The 24,965-nt window shown below is 38.0% G+C and overlaps 1 protein-coding gene across 2 annotated transcripts in view; it reads left to right on the forward strand.

Annotated features, from left to right (window-relative positions):
- The window catches only part of LOC126766487 (dedicator of cytokinesis protein 3), a 97,285-nt gene that overhangs the window by 20,717 nt on the left and 51,603 nt on the right, over window positions 1–24,965 (forward strand). The gene's annotated exons all lie outside the window — the stretch shown is intronic.

A 24,965-nucleotide genomic window follows, 5' to 3' on the forward strand; every position in this document is an offset into this window, starting at 1 on the left:
GAGCTTCGTTGCTTTTCATTAACTATTTTCAATATAAAGCGTCACTACTTCGGCTCGTTGTTTCGGGGTTTCATGATTCAGAATATGCGGAAGAGATTTCCAGAACCTCAACATTAAATTTTTGGTAGAAACATTCGACATTTTCCCCGCAGTGAGGTCCATATACCCGTATGAAATAGTGGCACGTCAAGAAGCAAAAGCTTTGATATAGCGGGGTTTCAATTGCAACTTTTCGTACTCTTTTGCCATTTTATGGTCGTAATAATCGTTCACTTGTGCTCGCTATTTGTCGAATTGTTGAAAATTTCGAGTGTATATTTTTTATATATAGGTAGTCGAAAAAGTTTTTTCGTATTTTGTCAATAGATGTCGTTGCAGTCGTATATCTCTAGTGCGACCAATCACATCGTGTCACACCATATAGTACTGGAAAGGTGACATTTTAAGTTTAATTTATCAAAAATTTGTGAAGTATGCGGAGACGATGCTGCATCAGTTCGTATAGCACAACAAAGGTTCACTCGGTTCCGTACTGGAAATTTTGATGTGAAAGATGCACCTCGCTCTGGTCGACCTATCGTTGAAAAAGTCGAGAAAATTTTGAAAAATATTGACCAGGACCGTCGCATAAGCCGCCATGGCATCGCTAAGGAACTTAACATTCATCAATCGGTTTTGAACCTTTTAAAAATGGCTGGCTACAAAAAGAAGCTCGATGTTTGGGTACCACATGAAATGTCTGTGAAAAATTTAATAGACCGAATTAACATCTGCGATTCTTTGCTGAAACGAAATAAAATCGAACCATTTCTGAAGCGAATGGTAACAGGAGACGAAAAGTGGATCAAATACGACAACAATGTGCGAAAAAAATCATGGTCCAAGCGTGGTGAAGTTTGGTGGGATTGGAAAGGAATCATCCACTATGAGCTGCTCCAGTTTGGCCGAACCATTGATTCTACATTTTACTGTCAACAACTGATGGGATTGAAGCAAGCAATCGAAAAAACGGCCAGAACTGATCAGCAGAAAAGGCTTGGTCTTTCATCAGGACAACGCTAGACCACACACATCTTTGATGACTCGGCAAAAACGGGGAGAGCTTGGCTGGGAAGTTTTGATGCATCCACCATATAGCGCTGACCTTGCACCATCGGACTACCATTTGTTTCGGTCAATGCAGAACTCCCTTAACGGAGTAAAGTTGGCTTCAAGAGAAGCCTGTGAAAATTACTTGTCGTAGTTTTTCGCCGAGAGACCAGAAAACCTTTACACTGATGGAATAATGTTTCTAGCGGAAAAATGATCTACCAAAATGGTACATATTTGGTTCATTAAAGATCATTATAAATATAAAAAAATAAGTTGAAGTTAAATTAGAAATATGAAAAGCCTTTTCGACTACCCAAGAGCGAGACGGAATAAGAAAGTTTAATGTAGGGTATATGTATAAACCATTAAAACCTAGGCCTCGCCGATAGTGTAATATTTAATTTAATTGAATCTATTGATTATGCCATTATGATGCTTGAAAAATTGTTCACAACTCTTTAGCAGTTAAATTTTTTTTCTCAAAATTCGTTTCTGTTGAGACTAAACTATCTAAATTGAACGGAGTTCTGCAAGATTTCTCCTCTTCTAATTCGAAACAATATATTTGGAAATTTTCTCAATCTGGTCATTGTCTTGTTTCATTAATCATTTTAAGGACCATTCAATTCGACTTATAACGGTATAATATCACGGGTCTTTATAACCAAATCGTGATTTCCAGCTTCGGTTGGTAGATAAAGAAACATTTCATTTATATAGTACTTGGATTTAAGTTGCATCAATCAGTTGCCTAATACAATAGCTATATGAAATCTGAAATCTGAAAACCTGAAACCTCAGTTTCAAGGTCTTTTTTATATCAATTTCCAGCTTCGGGTAGTGGATGAAGAAACATTTCATGTGTTTCGAATATTAAATTAAACTGCCTAAATTGTCTATACAAAATTTTCCTTTCAAATAATTAAATTGTCCACCGAAAGCCACACCTTGGCTTTAAGTATACCTGTCTTTAAAAAGTCTCGCATATATTTCTAAAATTTGTCTTGCTTTGTATTTATTAGCATTTCCTCTTACTCCTATTATTCTGACAACGACTGTGCTTAATTATATTCATAGTTTGGTGTGCTACATCGTTTGCGAATAAACAAATATTAACAAAATACTTAATAATGCAAAGGTATATACATACTATATACATATATTTCCACCACATAGCTATTGCCGCATGAAAATTCCTGAGGCATCATGATACCCACTTAATCCAAATATCAAATTACCATTTAATTAATTAATATCCTACGCAAAGGCTTCACATTGATGGTCTAATAGTGATATGAGTAGTTTAAATTTACAAATACTATAACTCAACACAATGTTTGTAAATAGTTATGTTTCGCTACATACGTATACAAGACCCAGTAGGAAATACAGCAGCGTGAGAAATGGATTTTAGAGAGATAACTGATTCAGTTATATTTGTCAGAAGAGGTGACTCAGTTCCGTAAGCTTTCTATTCCCAGTGTATTGGGAAACAAATTTTGGGAGTTTTATACCTGTGAGCACCAAAAAATACTGACTAAAAGTTTGCTGATCGACTGTTGCGTTTCTGATGTCTTGCTTTACTTTCACCGGACAATAACCATTCAGTGGGCTGCTGATCGAAATCAGGTGGGTAAACTGGCATCGCTGTTTAATGCATTGTCACAAATCGGTGCACAAACCGGTTCTTATTACGTTTGATCAAAGACAGTTAGCTCTTTCCAGTCGAACGCTTCTAGGTGCATTTTTTATTGCATAAAAGGATATAAAAAGGTCTTTATCTTGATTTTGATCGGTCAGTTTGTATTGCAGCTGCACGGTTATAGTGGCCGATCTGAACAATTTGTTCGGAGATTGAACCGTTGCCTTGAGCATTAATCTGTGCCAGGTTTCGTTTCCTAAAGATATCTCGTCAGATAAAAAAAGCTCAGCACAAGAGCTCGATTTTGATGGTTGAGTTTGTATAGCAGCTATATCCTATAGTAGTTCGATATCGGCGGTTTCGACAAATGAAAAGTTTCTTGGAAAGAAAAATGCGTGCGCAAAATGTGAGATCTATATCTTAAAAACTGACTGTTTCCATACATACCGGACAAATGGAAAGACAGGCAGACATGCCTAATGGTATAGTGCTGTCTGGAATCGGCTTAAAATATCTATGACAAATCCAAGGTATCTATAGACCATAATAATTTATACTTGCTTCAAGAAAAGTCAGAGGAAGTGTCGAAACTTAGTCGAAAAACTCCCTCGCTGATTACGCGAAGGAAACGATTATATGCATTGTGACAAAAATCCTGGAAATTGTAAATAAAACGCAAAATATTTAATTATTCAGCAATATTTATTTTTTCGCCAAATATAACTCTTTATTGACCGTCTGTCCTTCCGGAACAAATTCATGAAGAACCAAAATACGAATATCTTTAAAAACAACGAGCATCACCTTGATATTTGAGCAGCTTTGACGTTTTTGGTTTCGATAATTTTTTCCCTCCATTCCGTTAATTGTTGACTTGACTTGAACAATTTCTCATCGGTAGTTATAATGCTCTCTCTGAATATGGAATCGGAATTCGCGCAATCAAGCATGTCCAAAGAGACCTGTTTATTTTTGAAAAAATTCAGCTTTATCGGAACAGGTCGAGCAAAAACACTTTTCGTACCCAAAATATCCATCAAAATCATTCGAACGGACTCTCGAGAGATGTCGAGCTTTCTTGCCATCTCTCTAACACTAGCCTGAAATAACATTTACGCGCAGAGTTTTTATAATTTCTGGGTACTTTTTTGTCACAATGGTAGTTCTCACCTTATAAAAACTTGTAGCTACATCCTTTTGAATTCCTAGTGGGTGTTCATGTAAGTACTAACACCACATTTTCACCTCACCACCACCGCATCGCCATTGTTCCTTAATATTTAGCGGTTAATGCAAATGCTTATGTTACATACATACATATTCATACATGACTATGTATATATCATCGGCGGTGGTCGCGGCATACTTTATTCTAATTAACCTAATTAATTCTCTTGTTGCGGCGAAATGGGCTTACGATAAACTGAAGTGTGCATGTTCGTGCCTATTTGTTGTAAATTGACGCATACAAATATATGTACATATGACACGGGTGTTTACATATATACACATGTGTTTGAGCACAAATTTGTGCCTTCTTATGCCTTGGAAGATATAGTAAGAAGACGCTCCCTCTCTGTGACATCCTCCCAAGTATTTGCGCACTCGAACTGATGTATATGTGTATGTGTGCGTGTAGAAATGTGTTTATGCGCTTTACACAAATTTAATTTATGATTTGAACTCACAATGCTGCCAGTGCTAACAAACTGGCTTACAACAACAATGTCAACAATAAGCATCTTGTCGCCGCCATCGACTCTAGGTCAAATATAGCACTGGAACACCGCTTAGCATCGTCTCCATAAATGTGTTAAGTACTAAGTATGTTATTGTTGTTTTTGGGTTTTCTTTTGCTCCGGTCAACGACTCTACATTGTGCGTGCACAAATTGCCATATTAATGTAGGGCTTTATGCAGCGAGATTTTTCCAGTTCTGCTTGCTCCATTAGATGCGACCGCAATTTCGTTTGATTTATTGTTTTTGCTTTAGAAAACAAAAAATTAGAAGAAAATCTACGAACTTTGCTTTAAGAATATATTTTACTACCAAAATTATACTAAAAATTTAAGCATTGCTACTAAGAAGTGTATTCAATGTCCTATAAGGTCATCTGAAGATGATGTTTATGAAATCTACCTGTATTGATACAAAACTTCCTAGTTACTTGCTAGAGGTTAGGTTAGGTTAGATGGCTGATCATCCGCACGTGGTTAGGTACTCCTCGATCAACCCTGAACGCACTCTTAATGAGTTGTAGGCTGGTATCGCCGCTTCTCCAAAGGAGGCTGCACTACGGTGCAGTAGATCTACTGCTACCTTAATGGCTGCAACCTCGACTTACAATAGTCAGGAAGTCTAAAGCTGGAGTTGATAGAGAGCTTCTGACAGTAAACCCTTCCACCAAACTTCCCCCCAAGCTTTGACCCATCCGTACAGACGCTCACTGCCTCTCTCCTGTGAATGTGTCCGAGTATTCAGATGCATGGTATTTTAAGAACACATATTCTCTGAGTTTGATAACAACTTTCACAGCCATAAACCTTCCGACGATGTCTACGGGCACTATGTGCAAGATGGCGATAAGAGCCATGGTTGGAGTGGACCTAAATGCACCACATTCTTATGAGCGCCGCCCGTTTAACGTTCTAGAGTTTCTTTGCAAGTGTGGTCTTTTCTAGAGCCCTCCACCACATAGAGACTCCATAGAACATAATGGGCTTGACTGTGGTGTCGTAGACAACTTTCTGTGAGAGACCCCACCTTTTGCCAATGGCTTCTCTATAGCAGTATAAGGCAATTGATGCCTTTTTTTTACTCTCTCTTCTATATTCGGCTTCTATGAAAGCTTCCTATCCATGATGAGCCCTAGATACTTCACAGTATCCGCCGGTTGCAGACGCATGTCTCCCATTTGCACCAGCGCTGCCAGCGAGATCTTATATTTTCTAGTAAATAAAACCATCTCGTCTTTACTTGAGTTGACGGTGAGACCACTTCCGACAGCCCAATTTATTATGACGCTGAAATACCCCTGCGTCTACTCGTACACAGTACTCAGGAACTTTCATTTGATTATAAGTGCTACATCGTCTGCATAGGCAATCACCCGGCAATGACGATCTACAAGTTTTTTAACCAGGTCGTTAACGACCACGTTCCATAGATGAGGAGAGTGAACTCAACCTTGTGGGTAGTAATACCAACTTTCCTAATATAGACTATATAAACGGTTTTTTAGGAAGGTTTCCAGTGGTTTTACGATTTGAATTATTTGCTCCCAAGCCAATTAGTAATCTTCGGGGGTTCCATATAACTGTGGGTGGCACTATCAATTTCGTTCGCAAATGTCTCTCTGAAAAGATCGGGCTTTTTAATCTATTTTCCAACGAATGCAATCGCTCTAGGAAAAAAATTCAATATTTTTGCATTCAATTGAAGGCAGAGGTGGCAGTCGCCCATTGGTGCCAGACTCGGATTACAAGATGAATGTATGAGAACTTCCCAACCAAGCTCCCGGAGATTCTGAATTATTTCTATCGATGTATGTGACCTGTCCTTCCGCTCCTCCCCAATTGGTCGAAGCTGGTCAGTTCTGAGCGATTGCTTTCATAAGACGGTCCAATTGTTGAAGGTACAGGTACGAATTAAGAGTTTGACCATATCGGAGCGATTTGACCCGAACACGACTGTTTTCACTTCACGCTGTCGTAAATGATCCATTTTTCATCACCAGTATCCGCTTCAGAAATGCATAGATAAATTTTGTTAAAGCAGTAATTCGCAGATGGAAATTCGGTCCATGAGATCCTTTGGCGTTAACTCATCTGACATTCATACATCGAGTTTCTATTTGTGTTCAGACTTTTATAAATAGTTCCCAACAGTTTCCGGTCGATATCAACAATTTATTATTTTTATCGATATTTTCTACAATTGACATTCCACAGAGTTGTACAATTTTGACATCAAAAGTACCGAAACGGAATCGAAGAAACCTAAATAGCTTGCTAACTTGCGCTCAAATCCAGTCAAGGAATGTCTGTACTCACTCGAAATAGCAAAAACCCAATTCTATCATCAAGCAAGTCTAGGTGCCTGTCCAGAGGCTAATCGCAGGCAATTGCAAAGCTAGCCAGATCGAGCCCCGCTCACATTGCAATGATATAGCAGAAACTGCCATTAGCCGCCTCAACAAATTTGTGATGGGCTCAAATCGTTTGGTCAATTTGTAATAGATTTATGATCTATTATATAGAAGTTTTAGGGTACACAGCGAACCTGCGTTCTGAGCTATCCAACTGAGTAGATCCTTGTTAAAATCGCCCTCATAACCTTACCCAACTAACGTATAGTATCAGGACACGACATACTGATTACTAATGCCGTTGGGATCTGAGTAGTGCTACTATTTTTCCTCCGCCAGTATTTTGCTGGATCTCTATTTTACATTTTTTGTTCTGTTAATGAAATTGGAACAGCTCTTTTCTTCTGCTGTACAGAACCGGAAGATTATGCCGATGTTTCTGGGGTTTTTTGTGGTAGCGCAACTATCACTTTGCGTAAACAAATTATGAAAAGCATTGCCGTTGATATAGATGAGGTAACTGTTAATTTATATGTACCATCGTCATCTGTTTCCGACAGAATGATACAATCATTGTCGCGCGAGGTTATTATAATAATTACTCCCTGAGGTATGGTCGATTACCATGGTCACCTTTGCAATTTGCGCGTTCAAGGTTGAAAGAGTGCCGTGACATCTATGCAAAATGTCACATCAAAATAGTAATTAGTGTTTAGTATACGTTTGTCTTTCCGAAGTAAAAAAAGTGCATTTGCTGTTTTTACGACGAGTGAAATTTTTCAACAAAGAAGTTCCATTAAATTTTGGAAATTGTGGAATCAAATTTCTGGTGCCGAAACGTTCAGAATGTTGGAAAAAGCCTTCGGTGATAATTGTTTGTCGCGAGCAAGTGTTTTTGATTGGTACAAATTATCCAAAGAGGGTCGAGAGTGCGTTAACGACGAACCACATCCAGGATGACCACAAAAATGAATTGATGATCAACTTTAGTAAAATAAATTGGTGCTTGAAAGTCGACGATTAATAGTCAGAGATCTCACTGGCATAATTGAGATATTCTTGGTAGCAGTGAAAACCATTTTAAAAGATCATTTGGGCCTAAGAAAACTGAAAGCACTATTGATTCCAAAATCAGTAATTTTTTTCGAAAAACAGCGTCGCGTTAACGTCTGAAAAATAATGCTTTCCGACTACCAGGATGTCATGAAATGTATTATTACTGGCGATGAATCTTGGATCTATGCTTATGACCCGGAAACAGACGATCAATCGGACGAATGCCGCGACAAAGTTGAATCGAAGCCGAAAAAGCCACGTCAAAGCAGATCAAAAATCAAGGTTTAGTTAACACTTCGATTTTCGAGATGTGGTACACTCCGTATTCCTTCCGTTCGGCCGAACTGTCAACAAGGAATACTATTTGAATATTATGCGTCATTTGCGCGAAGCTATTCGTAAAAAGAGGCCGGAATCTTGGTTTTTGCAACACGATAATGCGCCGTCGCATATTGCATATTGATTCTTCGTGAGGTTTTCGCCAAATTAGCAACCAATAGCTTGAAGCAACCACCGTATTCGCCTGATTTAGCTCCGAGTGATTTCTGACTATTCAGCAAACTCAAACGACCGCTTTGGGGAAACCGTTTTGAGTCAATAGGAGACACTAAATGTGAATCGCGTAATGAAGGCTATCTCTGAAATTGAATTTAACAACTGTTGCGAGGATTGGAAAAAAAGTCTTACTATTTAGCTTATAGTAGTGTTAAAGTAATGAAGAAGACCTCTTTCCAAGAACACTTTTTCCGGCACAAAGATCAACATACTTCAGTGAAAAAAATGTTTTGGTATTTTGCTGTTTAACACTTTAAATGAATCCACTATATAGGAGTTTTTAGGTATCACAACGGACCGACGTTCTAAGCTGTCCAGGTGAGATCCCGCTTGGAATCGACTTCATCACCTAACCTAATATAACCTTATACTTTAAATAAATGGCATATACTGAATATGACGCAGAATGAGCTTTCCAACGCATGTTCGGAATATTGGAACAATGGAATAATAATCAAGTTACACCATCTGCTGGCACACCGCACAAAACTTAGAGCCAAAATTTACGAGGAAATACAAAACATTTTGGGAAACACTGGTCAAAAGATCCTCTAAACTTTCCAGTTTACATAATTAAATTATCTTAGATTTTATTTAATATCATCCGACTAAAAATCATCTATTGGATTTCTTGTGAAACATGAACTAAAAAGGAATTGATACTTCCTTGACATGGTCTTGGTTTCTTCCTTGTTTATTTGTTTAATTAATATTAAAAATTTTCTTCCGCATGCGAAATTATGCCAGCCACCATTTATGATTTAAATTGGTGAAATTTTGAACTTCATGCACAAATTATTTGCGCTCTTCTGGAGTTCCTTCGAGCATTCTGTGCCGCCGCCAAGCCCATAATGCGCATGCATTTCATTATATTAAAAATTGCTTATATTTCACGTATGTCAATTCCCAGCTTTTCCTTGCTTCCTTCAACTGAGCGCTCCATATGTTTTTTCTCTTGTTTGCTAAATGCTTATCAGCTTTGAAGGAGCGCCTGTGTTAGTGTGTGTGCGTGTGTAGAAATGAGTGCTTTTCCACAGCTTTTCATAATTCAAATAACACAAGTATTTTCACATTACGAAAATGCTTAACCAAACACATTTGCACACGTCACATAAACATACATTACTATGTATGTGTTGCTATGTTTTATGTGTTTGTATTGTTTGTAGTATATTGTAAGGATACAGCATTTTTGCATTCCTGGCAACAGCTCAGCTGGCATTTCTGCACGCGCAGCCAACTGCATGGAAATTCATTTCTCCTGCTTTACACAACAACAAACTGTATTTACGAGTATACATATATACATATAGCATATGTATAAATACAAATAAAAAAGTAAATATTTATATGACAAAAACAACAAAAATATATTTTTGAATACATATACTTATGTGTAAGTACATTTGTGCTGAAAATAAAAGTAGTTGATAGAATATTACTCATGGTATAACCTAACCACAATGCTTCCTTATTGCACCAGTTTCGAAATGTCTCGCTATATTCGGACTACAACAACCATCGGTTGTTTAATGTTCATGAGTTTCCTTAGAAGCTTAAAATGCAGTATAGAATATAACTCGGTTAACTTACATACATACATACATACATATGTGAATAATTTCGTGAGTGCTCAAAACATACTTATTTGGCCATCCTTCGTTATTTCATAATTACGGATATAAGCCTGCTGCCGGAAAATATCATTCTATAGAAGTCGCAAGACAATACGTAAACCGCAATTTTTTCCATATTTTTTTTACCATTTTAATAATAGAAAACGTTTACAAATCGTTCAGCCTTATTACGAAAATTCACGTTCTGCAAAGACTGTGTTTCGCACGCTTTTCTCAACTTAAGGCCAACATAATCGGCCTACTGAGCGTACTATTCACAACACCACCTTGAGACCCAGCACCCATTATTGGATGATATTCGATCGAATAGATCACGTCGAGCACACAGTGAAGAAAATCTTTACTGAAATCTTTTTTATGTGTTGAGACATATTGACCACAGCAGTAGCATAAGCTACATATATGTATGTATATCTGGCTTGATTTATATATTTAAATTTTTAGGAAAAATCCCCTTCATACGTATAGGAAAACGGTTCAGATTAGAGAAACTGTAATTCTTAATTTTTCAAATTTGTTTCATCAAAATCGACAAGTGAGACCATTTTTGCCAAAATGTTACTGGCTCACTGGATTGAATGATATTCTAACAAGCACACAATTGCACGCATTTGGAGATCCGAATCACAGAACGCGGAACGTGAACAACTCGGCGCATTTTACGTGAGATTGAAGAGAAATCTTGACCATTTCGTCTCAGAAAAAAAGATCAACGTTTGCAGTCCGAGGAAGACGACGACATGGGTTTCGGTCTCTTCGACTAAACAACTCACACTAAAGTTTTCGAGCCAAATTTTAATCAGCGATGAAGCCATTTCTGGCTCAGTGGATATGTAAAGCAAATGACGCATTTCGGATGAAGAGCAACCTGAGAGATTCAAGAGCTTCCATTTCGTCCAGAAAAAACAACGGTTTGTGGGCCGGTGGAATCAACGGTCGATATTTTTTCAAAATTGATACCGGTTAGAACGTAACCGTCAATGGCTAACGGTCGCCATAATAACCGACTATTTGATGCCTGAAATTGAAGATCGTGATCTCGTCGATATTTCCACACATCGCATCAATCAATGGATTTATTGAGAGAACACTTCGGTGAGTAGATAATTTCACGTTTTGGGTCGGTCGATTGCCACCAAGATCGTGTGATATCACACCGTTAGACTTATACCTGAGGGGATATGTAAGGTATTATTACTGGCAATGAATCTTGGATCTAAGCTTACGAGTCGGAAACACGATCAATCGCCGAATATGGCGGCAAAAGTGAGCCGAAGCTAAAACAAAAAAAAAAAAAAAAAAAAAAAAACAAGTCAAAGCAGGTCAAAAATTAAGGTTATGTTGACAGTTTTCGTCGATTATCGATGTGCAGTGCGCTCAGTATTTCTTCCGACCAGCCAAACCAAGGAATACAATTTCAGTGCCGTTTGCGCGAAGCTATTCGTAAAAAGAGGTAAAATTATGTTTCGAAAACTCTTGGTTTTTGCACTATGATAATGCACCGTCGCATACTGCATTGATTCTTCGGGAGTTGTTGCCAAATTTTCAACCAATACCGTGCCGCAACCACCATATTCGCCTGATTTAACTCCGTGTTGTGCTTCGAGGAAAACATTTTGAGTCAATTGAAGTCATTAAACGTGAATCGCTGCGCGCATTGAAGGCTATTCCGGAAATTGGCTTAAGCAACTGTTTCGAGGATTGGAAAAAACGTTGGCACAAGTGTATTGGGGCCAAGGGAGATTACTTTGAAGAGGATGACATAGATTTTAAAGAATAAATTACGAATTTTACAATTATGAACAAAGTTTTACTATTTTTTGCTCATAAGTTTATACCAGTTGTTTGTTCGATTCGTCACTCGCTAAGGTGTGGCTGTATGAGCAATGACAACAAGATTATGCCATCCACGAGCACTTCAGGCGCGTCAAGTGAATAGTGGTACTCATCTCCACTAGAAACCCTATTATTCACTGCAGGGTTTATGCGCTTTTTTATAAAGTCTTATGTATGTATGTATGTATGTACGGCACACTTAGAAGTGGCACGTTATGTTCCATTGTGCATATTGTCACTAAATACCAAGCTGGTGAACGTTCCTTTCTCTATTACACATTTGTTTATTGTTTTTTCTATTTTCGCATTTTTATTATTTTTGTTGAGAAAAAATCCTCTGGAGTGCCATAACAGTTGGATGCGCTGTCCCTGTCCCTTCTAGCACTTCAGCGAGCTTTTGCCACTAACTGCATACTTCCCTGAATGATGTACATATATACATACATGTATACATATGTATGTATATAGAGAACGATACCAACAACAAGGCGACAACAGCACTTACAACCATGCCCTCATCTTAATGTGACTGACCTATTTAGGAGCGTTTTAGTTTGCGCCACTTGCGCTTTGCTTTGCGCATGTTGTATGCCACGTTGTTGTTATTGTTGTTTTTGCCATTTTCGAGTTGTAGGCAAGTGTACGACATGCTTGTTGTCGCCTTTTTGCCAGCCGCATATTTTGCAAATCACTTCTCCCCCATCCAATTGCAGTCAGCCCCAAGCACTACCGCGTACCCTTGCTGAAATATATATGTATGTATGCGATCGCTTATGCAAAAAAAAAATCGCGCAAAACCGCCTCTACAATTGCCTGTCAGCGTGCGGCACAGCCGGTCGGTCGGTCGGCCGCTCGCTTGTTGCAATTAGTGCTAGTGGAACGTTTTAATTATGAAATACCGACTGCCGACCATTTTTTGCCACTGCCACTGCCTCTCACTTACGCGCTAAGTACGCGTATTACACACCCACTTTACTTAGGGAACGCACTTAATTATCTTAAATACTCACTTTCTGTTGGCTGGTGGCATTTATCCTCCTTTGCGTCGTTATTAGCTTTTCACATTTGCGGCAACGCTTCTCAAAAGGCCTTGTTGAGTTGCCAGTGCAGCTGGAGGTGGAGCCGGAGCCAAGCGTAACTGTTGTGGGAAATCTTTTTTTTTTTTTTGGTTGAGTTTGTATGGATATAGCGCTTTGTTTATTTTGCTAAACAAATTAATTATTGCTATTAAGTTGGCCTAAACAGTGACCTAAAACTTTGAAGTACACGCAAATGACATGCGCAAAAACAACGTTTGTGCGGTGACCTAACAAGCTGCGCAAGAAAAGGGGCATCTAAAAACGGATTATTTAGAACATAAAATTTTCCGCTAGAGGATAAATAAGTACGACTAAGCAATCTAAAGCCGGTGACAACCCTGGGGAGGAATGATTTACCTTCTCACTTTAGCTCGGACGTTTTTTTTGCTACCCAGAAGATACTTGGTCTAAGACCGGAAGTCGTGAGCTGCTTGGGTCATATGTAAGAGAATCGTTTCTGGCCACTCCCAAGTAAATGGGGCTCAGAGAACTTTCCTCACTTGCGTGAACTTCTACACATGAGTCCATCCTCCCTTACTCCAATTTAATTCGATTGGAAGCGAATCGATACTCCGTTGTTTTTTTTTTGTATTCTAGCGCTGGATCTATGGTCCTCCCGTAAGTTCGGCAAGCGCTGATCAACAACCAGAACGTGTGTGGCTACGAGATTCTTCTGGCCCAGAATAAACCGTAAGAGATCGTCTGAACTACTTGCTCTTAGCGAAGTCGATCTCGCCAGAATTGTAAGTGTTCTAACTGGATACTGTCCAATAGACTCACACGCCAAATCTGTATGAAGGAAGATGGGGTGGAATCATGTAGGCATCTTTTCCTCTATTGCCTAGCCTTTGCCAAACTCAGATTGATATAACTTGGTAGACACACCTTCGACGAACGCAGCGTGAATAGGATTGCTATTAACCGCCTTAACAAATTTGTAGTAAGCTTGAAATGCTTCGTCGATCTCAAAGATCTGGTGATACAGTTTTACGAATTTAAAGTATCACAAAAAACCGACGTTCACATTTGTTCAAGTGGTACTTATCGCTACCTTTCGAGCGAGGATCAACCCTACTACCTAACTTGAAACAATATGAAAAAATTCGTCGAATAACGGAATAAAATTTTCCGGTCAAGTTAGTCAGTCAGTTACACTCCACTCTGATCGTAACGAATGAATGATTTGCACTAACAAAAACGAATCAAAGTCAACTGTTAATCATTTTGGTCGCCAAATTTGGTCCACTATTCATTCTTCCGTTCCTCTAGCTTAAATATCAGCCCTAAAAATCAAAAACCCACTGAAATATGGTACACTTAGAAACCAATATATAGTCAATTTCCGCCGGCGAACCGTTTTCGAGGAAGAAGAATACTGATCTATCGGCCGTAACGGTGATTAATCTTTTTTTTGTTACCCACATTGCTTTCTTGGATAAAGCGAAAAAATCATTTAAACCGAGTCTACATTTAGTCTTGTTCAGTATAGAGTTCATCTAGTCTTTTGCTTTTATAACAAAACATCAATTGTGGAAACGTCCGTTCGTCTCGGCAATTACAATATAATATATATTATTTCAGTGGATGCTTCCTTCGTGATTACTAGGTCAGGTACTTCAGTTTTAAAAACCGTAGAATAGGGACGGGTAGAAGCTTCGTTGGGTTCTTGCGGTTCACTACTGGAGGGTTAGACCAATGTTACTAGCAACTATGCAGTCTCAAGGAACTTCTGACCCAGGATAAATCGTAAAAGGTCTAGCGAGCTCTTTGCCGTCAACAAAGTTATAAATTTTAATACTTAGTTGTAAGCGCCCTAGCTGTACACTATCCGATCGGTGTTTATGCACTAAGATTGAACATTTTACCGGAGGCCAGTTTATCACCTGCTTGGAAGAAGAATTATTTCAACACTTCCTTCTCGAATGCAACGCCTAGATCAAAGCTAAAACACCTCGGATCTCTCAAAAATAAAGCACCTAAGTAGGTTTGTGATAGGTACAAGGCGCTTTATCGATATCTGATATTCAACTATAGTAGTTTCATCTGGCTTCACAAAATACTCCACATATGTAGCAGACTTAGTGTGATCGCCCGCTATCTTGAGGGATCAGCCATCTAACCTAACCAAGCTTCATTCTCAGGTCCAGACAGTTTAATATAAAATTGAAAAGACCCTCACCAAGCCTCCACCTTTCGAGTGCATTTGTATTATTTCGCGTCAAAGTCCATAACATCAAGATTAAGAGCCAAGTTGACACTAATACACCCTTCACTTTGTGTTCATTATTTTAAATCTTTGTTAACCACCACAAAGGCCCATTCAATTACGCCTTGAATCAGCTGTGCCATTGTTTAATTTTAAATTATTAAAGACTGCAACGCCATCAGTTGCGACTACCCGCGTATCCGCGAGCATTTACCTACCGAATGTGCTTGTTGTGCCGACAGTCGTTCGTACATATGTCCACCAGATTGCAGGCGAGTGCAGTGCAGAATGCACAAGCGTCAATTGCATCAATTCAAGCTCAAAACAACACTAAATTATAAACACATTAAATAAATGACAGTAAAAATGTCTCGTCTACAAATGCAAGTGACTCGTAAAACTCATAGCATGCTCGCTTTGTTTCGCCACCGTTGGCGTTTCAGCGACTCTTTGCTCTTTGTTTTTGTAGTCAACAAATGAAGTGATGAGAGGAGGATGAGAAAAAAATAACATCAGTTTCTTGTAGAATTGTTTTCTGAGAGGTTTTCTTATGACAATTTGGCTTAAAGTAAATTGCGGCAAAAATCCTCCCTAGACTTATTCAAGTATAAAAACATAGAAGTCAAAACATAAATTTTTGGATTTCTTGCTTAGAAGTCATGCTATGACAGAGTTCAGAAAAGTCAACTTTTCTGGAAAAATTTTACTAAATTTAAAAACTCTATTTTCCATAAATATTATTTTACCAGGTTGTTCTATAAGTTTTGTCCTTGAAGACGATCCACGTGAAGGACGTCCATAAAGCGCATCAACACCAGAAATCATAGCCAAAATACAGGATATGGATTTGGAAGATGGTCAATTGACTGAGAGAGATTTAGTAGAGGCTCTACACATCTCATTAGACAGTTTGAGCCATTTTTTAAGTGAAATTTTGGGTTTTTGAAAGCTGTGCGCACAATGGGTGCCGCATTCGCTGACAATGGAACAAAAACACATTCGAATGCGACTTTCTTAGCAACATTTGGAGCGTTTTAAAAGGGATAAAGTGGACTTTGCGCGTCGATTCATCACTATGGATAAGACTTGGGTCTATCACCATGATCCTGAATCAAAACAAGAGGCTAAAGAGTGGTGTAAACCTGGTTGTTCGGCTTCGAAACGAGTTCATCTTAATTAAAGTTAAAACAATCAATTCTGAACATTATTGCAACCTTTTGGAACAGTTGAAGGAAAAATTCGTGAAAAATAACCAGACAAAAATGCCTTTTCATCAGAACAACGCACCGTGTTACAAGAGAATTTTTACAGACCTGCCGGATTCTCATTTCAGGGATGAATCAAAATTTCGAAATCAATTAGCAATTTAATTCTTATATTAAGAGTTGGTTTTTAGAATGTGTTAACATAAGTGGGATCGTTAATCGTAATGCGAGTACTAGAAATAAATTTCAAGGATTTCGAAAGTGTTGCCTACATTTCGGCGCATTCAGTGCATAACGTACAGACCAAATATTATTTCCATGTATGAAAGTAAGAGTTGGAGTTTGAATATTTTGAACTTCATGTACTATTTCTGGAATTCTAAAATTTTTAGAAGCACGATATTTGAACGAATTAGTTCCTCAGTGTAGTAGATATCGATCTGAAATTTTTCACACCATCTTTTTTACTCAAGAAGCTGCTCATTTGCCGGTACCGCGTATTTCGGAACATTGTAGTGTATAGCTGCCATATAAACTGACCGATAAAACTCAAGTCCTTGTATGGAAAACCTTTTATTTCGACAAGGTATCTGCAGGAAATTTGGTACAGTTTATTATCCAATGCATCGCTACAATCTGCGAAGAAATTGCTCAGTTTGGACCATTATAACATATAGCTGCCATACAAACCGATCGGTCAACATATGTACATCAAGATGAAGTTCTTTTTATACCCTTCTATGCTGTAAGAAATGTACCTGTGAAGGGAGCAGCTCAAGTTCATTTTTTTCTTGTTTTATTTTTTAAGAAAAATTATCATATATGAAACATTTAAATATAATTTATACTCTGCAATATCGCTTTGTTGTCTGTTTATTTAATTTCTCAGGCTTAAAATTAACTCAAACCGCTATTATTATTTTAACCGTAAAAGAGCTATAAAACATTTTAATATCATTAAGTATGTACGTATGTCTGTCTGTATGCCTGTCTGCTGTCTTCTTAGTAAACACCTCACTGTCCGCTCTCGTCGGCGGCGGCAGCGCCAACATCTACGTCAAAGCGGCTACCGTGCCTCTGCATTTTGCTTGGAAAACACTGCCGGTGCCAGCGCTGTTTGCCAAGCCCACACCGCCATCCAGCTGGGCATGGCGATTCTCTTTGCCGACCCCCAAGCTGGTGCGGCTGTCCGTCTGGCGGGTTGGCACGCCGGCTGCTTGGCTGGCTGAGTGACGGCAAGTGCGCTCGTTCCAAAACAGGAAACCGCATATTTTTTCGTTTTTTATTTTATTTCATTTTGTTTTCCTTTGCACTGTTCATTTTTTTTATTGTTTTTGCTTTTTATTTCTTTCCATTTCTAGCTCGCTTTCAGTCGCAAGCTTGTTGCCTTTGTTTTTGTGCGCCGCATTTAATGTTGCTGCTTTGGCTCAGCGATTGCCGGCTGCCTCAGCGACTGACTGCTAGGTTGCTTGGCTGCCTTTTATCTGCACTTCCCGCCGTTTTACAATATTTTTATATATCTTCCTGGCTCTGCAAACGCATGAAGCGTGCAAGTGCATCTCCGCGTGTGAGTGTCTGTGTGTGTGTGTCTGTTGCTTGCCTGAGTGTGCTTTATGGCACTCCACGGAGTTTTATTTGCTTCTTCTTGCTTGGCATATCATTTGCACGGCTGCTCCGTTGCTTTGCATTTCTTCTGTTCACGGTTGTTGTTGTTGTTGTTTTTTCTTTTGCGTTCCTTTGCATTTATTTTGCGCTGAATTTGCTGATTGCAGTTGCCAATGACGCGTATGCGCTTTGAATCCATAATTGGCAACGCTGCTAAGAAGTTTTAGCAGGCAAAAAATATGCTAAAAAATCACTTTCCGTCTGCACACACACACACACACACCTTTACATATGCAACTTAACTGTGTGTGTGTATGTTTGTGCGTGGCGTTCTAGCTTTTAAGCCGCTGTTGGCAAGTGCCTATTATGCATGTAAATACCTGTCGGTTTGCGTAAATAAATATTAAATAGTAAATTCTAGCTTACGGCACCTATACATTGACATCCTGGCGCCCACTTTTCGCTAGCTCATTTCAAATTTATGCACCACATCATTTATTGCTTGTTAAATGTTCCATTGAATGCAATAAATTTTTCAGCAAACAGCTTTTCACAATCGTTTACATAACTATAATTATCGCCAGCTCAGCTTTCTTTAACAGCACTGGTTCTATGAAAGTGACTATGACTTCCTTAATACTTATATGTAAAGGGTGCTTTATTTTGATTTGAGGAGTGTTTATTATCATTCGAAAGGACATTCTTTGGCATTTATTTTTTAAAGATTATCTCTCTAAAATGATAGCCTCGGCTACATCTCATATGGTTCGTCAGTTGAGTTCTATTTACGATAACTTGTTCGGGCATTTCGACTAGTAACTGGCGAATTACACGTGTGATGTTTTACTACAAGACCTGAATCGAGGCGGAATTGTCCACGTAGACTTTAGACTTTACATATTCCCTAAATCTAACTGTGTGATATCACACGATCTTGTTGGCCAATCGACCAGCCAAAAACGTGAAATTATCTGCTCACCGAAGTGTTCTCTCAATAAATCCATTGATCCATTGTTTGGTGCGATGCGTGGGAAGTGGCACCGTTTTGTTAAAACCAAATGTCGCCGAGATCATGAGCTTCAATTTCAGGCATCAAATAGTCAATTTTCATGGTGCGATAACTGAACTAATTTGAAGAAATATGGAACTCTGATTCCACCGGCCTACAAACCACGCGAAACCGTTGTTTTTCTAGATTAAATGGCAACATTTTTTCGTATTTTTTTCTTGGTTAAATTTTATTGGTTAAATAGAAAATTATAATGTACATTTTCAGAATATATTCCCTTGGTCTCTTAAGCGATCTCTTGAAAGAACTCCGAAAATGGGTATCTAGCGGTGGACAAATTTTTATACTCTAACGATTGTATGTATCTCCTAAAACTAATCGAGAGTTATATATCTATAAATAACCAGGAAGGAGTTGAAATGCGGGTGACTGTCTGTCTATCCGTCCATCCGTAGAAGGTGTAACTTGAGATGATGAAACTTGGTATGCGCGTTTCTTGGCAAAAAATTAAGTACAAGTTCGTAGATGAGCGTAATCGAACCAATGCCTCGCCCACAAATCGTCATTAACCGAAAACGTATGACGTACCATAACGAAGCACTAAATTGAGATATAAAACTCTAATTAAATACAGGGAATTGCAGTCGAGAAGCGCGAAACATTTTGGAAAGATTATGTACATATCTCCTAAACCACTCAAGCTACAACAACTTACCCTACTATGTAAAAATGGATGAAATCGGAAGATAACCCCCCTCACTAGTCATATGACGGTACTAAAAGTGTAATAAATCAATAAATAAATACGCCAGAGACGTTAAATTGCACTTCCGCGATGGTATGAGAAGGCTTTGTGGGACAGCCGGTGTGGAAATTGGACGATAGGCGTGACACAGCCCACTTTTTGGTCAAATCACATATCTCAACTGCCAACTTATGATGGCAATTTCCCAAATCACACCAGAACTGTTCAAGCCCTTAGTCACCGAATATGTAGACTCCAGTATCTATAGTTTCCTTTAGATCGATTGAAATTCAGAGAGAATATTTTTCTGGACATCGTCGTATCTATGTGTATCAAAAATGGCTTGAATCGGGTTAATACTTCCCTGAGCTCCCATATACCTAATATAAAGATTTTCGAACTTCCGGATGACTTTATACCGCATATATAAATATATATATATTTGAGTTATCTCAAGGAAAATTACAGAGCGTGTTTTACTCATAACGGTATATCTTTGTGTCTAAAATTTGACGAATTTTATCAGGATTTCCGAACATCCGATTGACTTTCCTTCATATGATAAGGGATTGTATGTGAGGTACCTTAATGAAACCGAGGAAACATTTTTTTAGTATATGACATGATAATATCGGGTGATTTTTTAAGAGCTTGATAACTTTTTTAAAAAAAAACGCATAAAATTTGCAAAATCTCATCGGTTCTTTATTTGAAACGTTAGATTGGTTCATGACATTTACTTTTTGAAGATAATTTCATTTAAATGTTGACCGCGGCTGCGTCTTAGGTGGTCCATTCGGAAAGTCCAATTTTGGGCAACTTTTTCGAGCATTTCGGCCGGAATAGCCCGAATTTCTTCGGAAATGTTGTCTTCCAAAGCTGGAATAGTTGCTGGCTTATTTCTGTAGACTTTAGACTTGACGTAGCCCCACAAAAAAATAGTCTAAAGGCGTTAAATCGCATGATCTTGGTGGCCAACTTACGGGTCCATTTCTTGAGATGAATTGTTCTCCGAAGTTTTCCCTCAAAATGGCCATAGAATCGCGAGCTGTGTGGCATGTAGCGCCATCTTGTTGAAACCACATGTCAACCAAGTTCAGTTCTTCCATTTTTGGCAACAAAAAGTTTGTTAGCATCGAACGATAGCGATCGCCATTCACCGTAACGTTGCGTCCAACAGCATCTTTGAAAAATACGGTCCAATGATTCCACCAGCGTACAAACCACACCAAACAGTGCATTTTTCGGGATGCATGGGCAGTTCTTGAACGGCTTCTGGTTGCTCTTCACCCCAAATGCGGCAATTTTGCTTATTTACGTAGCCATTCAACCAGAAATGAGCCTCATCGCTGAACAAAATTTGTCGATAAAAAAGCGGATTTTCTGCCAACTTCGAAAAAGTTGCCCAAAATTGGACTTTCCGAATGGACCACCTAAGACGCAGCCGCGGTCAACATTTAAATGAAATTATCTTCAAAAAGTAAATGTCATGAACCAATCTAACGTTTCAAATAAAGAACCGATGAGATTTTGCAAATTTTATGCGTTTTTTTTTTAAAAAAAGTTATCAAGCTCTTAAAAAATCACCCGATAGTTAAGAGATAAAATCGCGTCGATACTACCTCAACTCCCATATAGTACATATGTATAACAAACCTTATGTCGAATATTTCGGTCAATGTATGAGTTATATATCGTATATGTATGTATAGAGCTCGGGGTATATGACGAGTTCAGCGAGTTAAGAGACAGTGGCTACGCTGGCTAGGTCATGTCGTCCGCCTGGATGGAAACACTCCGGCTCTAAGAGTCAGTACCCGCCCGTGAAAGCAGAGGTAGAGGAAGTCCTCCACTTCGTTAGTCAGACAAGGTGGAGAAGGACTTTGACTAAATTTGGAATCTCCAATCGGCGACAAACAGAGAAAAGAAAGAACGACTAGTGGGCTGTTGTTAACTCGGCTATAACCACGTAAACGGTTTCTACGCCAGTAAAAAAGAAGTTTATTTGCTTTTTGGAAGTTGTGAGTGCTCGATTTGTTACGCCGATTCGTCAAATTATTTTACATTTAATATTCTGTTTGGTTTACGAAAGGGAAACTCATAAGATAAATCCTATTTACATAAGTACATATGTATCTGTTGACGCAACGATGCTTTCAACATGGAAAATTCTTGCGCCAAACCTCTTTACTTGTCAGACCAAGGAAATATCAGTAGAACAGTTAAAATTGTGTCTTCAAGGCGAAAAACACCATGCGTCATACTTTAAGAATTGATTTTTTTTATTTTTACATGAAAGCGTAAGCATATAGTGATGTCTCACATGTGACTGCACTTATTTAGCTCCATTATTCAGTAATCGATTGTTTAGATTTTCCGGAATAATAACAATGTCATTGCCAAAGCTCGCTCACACGTTTAAAGCAGATAACGACACAAACACACCCACTGGTATGTATGTATGATGTTCATATATGACTTCCTCTTTTCGCTGCGTCTGTTTTGTAATTTGCGCACTTTGAGCTGCGCGCCAATGACTAAGCTGGCAGTAGGCGCCATTCGGCTCATTCACTTTGTAATCGCAGCTTCATTCAGGCAGAATGCAAATGATATAAATATGTACATAGCTTATATATTATATACTTATATATATATAAAGTTACGGTGCGTTTATTTTATCAGAGCGTTGAACCAAAATTACAATAAAGCCGACTATTTACGAAGCATACATATACTGATATGCACACCGACATAATTGTACTATGTCTTTATGTAAATGAGCGAATTGTATTCAAACAAGTAAGGAAGGGCTGAGTTCTGTTGCAGCAGGTAATCATTATTTCAGAGGTAAAAGGCCTAGACCAAAGTCTGTAGACTTACTAAGTTTTACTACTATATTTTGTTTCATGTCCCGGATATTTATATTAAAATCGGCTTAAGTTAAATGTGATGTTATATGGTAACTTAAGTGGTTACATAGGCAAAAAACAGCCTTTTTCAGCAATTTTTTTCTCAAAAATGCAATATTTTATTATTACAAACATGTGTACACTATTAGCAAAGAAATTCTGAAATTTTTGGAAAAAATATTTTAACCTCAGCCATTTCCGGTGACCCATCGGAAAAAAGATGCGGCCGCGTTGGTACGATAGCTCCTTACAGGATCATCTAAAGTGAAAAAATACGTGTTTTAGTTAAAACCTTAACTTAGAGCTTAGACGAAGGAATAAAACTGAAAATTGGATTTTTGGCAGACATTTTTCCAAAAAAAATTTCAGTGAAAATATCGCGACATTTTTTTTCAAATAGTTGTAATCTAAAAAAATCTTTCGTCCAAGGATTTAAGAACTGTATCTCAAAAACCTCTGTAAAATTTCATGAAAATTGGTTGAGTAGCTCTCAAGAAATATTGCCAACCGACTTTAAAAACACAGTTTTGAGAAAAATGCGTTTAAAAACGTTGCACTCAGCCTAGCTAATCTCGAGCGCACTAGTTCTCAAGGCTGTATCTCCGAAACTATTACTCGGATCAACTTGAAAATAATAATACCCAACGATTACCCTCCTCCCGCCCAACCGACGCGAGGGGCGCAACCCGCGAACAATTCCGCTCGAGCCGAGTCATAAAAGGCAAGGCGTTGCGATCTTAAGCTGCTCAGCTAGGTGTTGTAACAGAAATTAAGAATTAGATTTAATAAAATGTTACTTGTTAAGAGTAGATAAAATAATTTTTTTAATGGTAAAGAATTTTTTGAAAATTGAAATCATGACATATACGGCGGAATGGTTCGTTTAACTCAAAATTTGTTAACCGAAAGTAAGGGTCTAAATTTAATATATTAATATCGTTAATTTAAGAAATATAGTTGTAGAATAAGACAATAATTTTTTTTTTGAAACTCGTAACCCGGGTAACCCTTTAACCGAGAAGACTAAATTTAATATATTGGAAATATGAAGAAAAACTAACCACTGAACCGAATGTCTAGACAATTCCATTCAAGTTTAGCTCTAAACGACATTTTAAGAAAACTTGTGTACTTATTTTCATTAAAATATCACACTTTTTGACAAACTTTATCGGTCTGAAGTCAGACGAAAGGCCGGAAACAATATATCATATCGGTATATTGATGATGGACTCAAAATTGCATTAACCTTACATATATTCCATTACATTTAAAAAAAGTAATGATCTTGTTTAGCTCCTTGGAAGAATATCAATCGTATTCCCCCTTACAGCCTCAGCATGCACTATTAATATTCTTTATTTACCGTACGTCTATTTGGCAAAAACTCATGATGCACCTTCCCGCAATCGAAGAAAAGTGTTAGCAAAACTTTCACATGTTGTACCACCGATATACGTGGCTTTTATCCAAAATAGCTTCATCATATGCCACAGTCAACATTCGAAATGCGTCCGCGCACTTAATTTACATAGGTTTTCCCCAAAATCCTATACCGGTCCTTTGATCATTTTTTGGACTAAGCAAAAAACAAAGACGAACCAACACGAGTCAAAGTAAAACAGCTGCCAAAAATTAACTAAACATTCAAAATGACCGACCTTGTCAGCATAACATAACGGCATATCATTACATATTTACCAAATTTAGTTCAAATTGGTCTAGTAGGTCCTGACATATGGAATTTCCACTAAAAGTTTCATAGTTTGTTTATTTTCAAACCTGTCCTATCTTCAAATACCTAATTTTTTTGTTGTAATAAGTGAGTTTTTCGACGTCCAAAACGGTTCGTCGGGTGTTTGTATGTTTGGTGTCCATTTTCAAAATCAAGTGAAGCTAATTTTCTCTCTATTAAGTATATCCAACCGTGTATTAGTTCCGTCACATTCCGTTTTAGTATGGGATTTTCATGCATCAACTTCTTCGTATATTTCAGTTATACTATATCGGTTCAGCAAATTGGTAGAGAAGCCTCTTTAACTATACATATATCTTCAAACCTTCTATGATAAACCATTTCTTCCGATACAATTTCGGATGCTCAAGCTCTTTTAATTCATGAATTGAGAGAGAGAAATACAGGGTCTTGAAATACATATGTATATATGTATCCAAACTTATTTATATTCCGTTTAATTTTACTTATGAATTAGATAATGTGTCTGAAATTGTTGACCAGTCATTAGAAATCTGTTGAAATTCACCACATACAAAATACCCGTTTATCGTGAGGCTAATTTT

The sequence above is a fragment of the Bactrocera neohumeralis genome, chromosome 2 (assembly GCF_024586455.1).
Source record: "Bactrocera neohumeralis isolate Rockhampton chromosome 2, APGP_CSIRO_Bneo_wtdbg2-racon-allhic-juicebox.fasta_v2, whole genome shotgun sequence".
Taxonomy (NCBI): domain Eukaryota; kingdom Metazoa; phylum Arthropoda; class Insecta; order Diptera; family Tephritidae; genus Bactrocera; species Bactrocera neohumeralis.